The sequence below is a fragment of the Coenobita brevimanus genome, chromosome 64 (genome assembly GCF_032717465.1).
Source record: "Coenobita brevimanus isolate Jiangsu-jjx chromosome 64, ASM3271746v2, whole genome shotgun sequence".
In the NCBI taxonomy this organism is placed as follows: Eukaryota; Metazoa; Arthropoda; class Malacostraca; order Decapoda; family Coenobitidae; genus Coenobita; species Coenobita brevimanus.
The window spans coordinates 20,122,604-20,124,266 of NC_137017.1; positions in this window are offsets into that span (position 1 = coordinate 20,122,604).

Consider the following 1,663-nt stretch of genomic DNA (forward strand, 5'->3'; position numbering starts at 1 on the left):
AAGAGATGGCAATTTAAGGCCAAGTTGAAGGGGAAAGAGTACGGAGATTATGACTGTGGTTGTGGTTAAGATGGATGTCATGATTGGAGGTTGTGGTGTTGAATGACTTTGTTTTCACGTGACGGAACTCCGTCATTCTCATAACTTGAATACTGCATTGTGGTTGTAAGAAATTCAATAAGTTCTTAGTTATGTGGTAGGAATGAGTCTCCTTGGTTATTAGCTAAATCGACCCTCCAATCTGGCTGCATCAGGTCATCAGCCGAGGTGAACAGGGATTACGGTTCACCAGGTAAGGAAAAAAAAAAACTAGATTAATTTTGATTTAGATGGCTGTGGTTGGAGAGGGAGGTGATTTTGATTGTCTTGCTTGTGGTTTTGAATGTGGTTATGACTTGTGTGAATGTGGGTTGCTGATTGTGATTTTGGCCATAGAGGTGGGTGACTTTGATTGTCGTGGCTGTGGGTGAGATAGCGATTGTGGCTGGCGGTTGTGAGAGGCGTGGTAGTGACAGGAGAGGTTTGTAAGCAGTGGCGTAGCTAGAGTCCATTCTGTGGAGGGGCACATGGGGTGGCACTTGCTTTTCTGAGGGGACACGGCACATATGATATTCTAGTAGAGCCATGTTTTGAATGAAACCTTTGTACCATTTACTGTACCGATGAAAAGCTAAAGAAGTGAAAGAAACAAGTTGAATTATGAAAACAAAATAAATCATTCTTGTCGCATTCGGCAATAATTTGCACATAATAAACAAGCATTAAACAAAAATACAATACGCATGTATATACGTATGTATGCAAATATGTATTTTGTAATTACATCTGAATTACACTTTCATATGTGGCAAATATTTACAAACTTATGGGTAGTAATTTAATTACAACACATTGGTTAAATATCTAGGCTTTCATATACCACTGAACAGTACAAACAGCAACAGTTAAACACATCTCAAAATAGCTGTAAATTTCTGTCTTTATGTTTCTGTTCAAACATAGAAAATGTTTCATGTCAATTTCTTTTGCTTTGTTGGGATGAATCCCAGTAACTCCAAGTGATGAGTCTGGTGTCAGACATGGTGCTTCACAGGTAGCTTATGATAAGTCGCACTGAGGAGAAACTCCTCTCACATTATGCTGAAGTTGGTGACAGTACCAGCGCAATGTTAATGAGAATGCCTCCTTATATGGAATCATGAGTGTTGAAAGTTCAGCTAAGTTACTAACAGTACTCTCATTCTTCTTGTTATCCACGTGTTCTTGCTTGTCACAGCTCAACATATAGGTATTCTATGTCCATCCAGTACTGTTAAGCCAAAGGTTTCAAAGTGACAGAATCAAGAAACTTTGAGATATGTGGATCTAGCACAGACAATGATTTGGGTAACTTCTTACTGGCATCGCCGAACCTTGAGTGCAGTTCTACAAATAATCTATCCAATACTTCGTAGTAAAGTTCCATACGATACTTCGTCTCAAGTGAATCATGGCCCGTTGATTCCAGAAGCAAGCTGTCCTGCAAATGTCTGGAGAGTCTAGTCCTTCTTTTCTGTGCTGGATCGTCAATAGGTACAACAACTTGATTTTGAACACCTTCAGCTTTCACCCTCAGTTCATGCCAATATTCCTTATTCCTGTGAAAGCCGTCTTCTTCAACTGT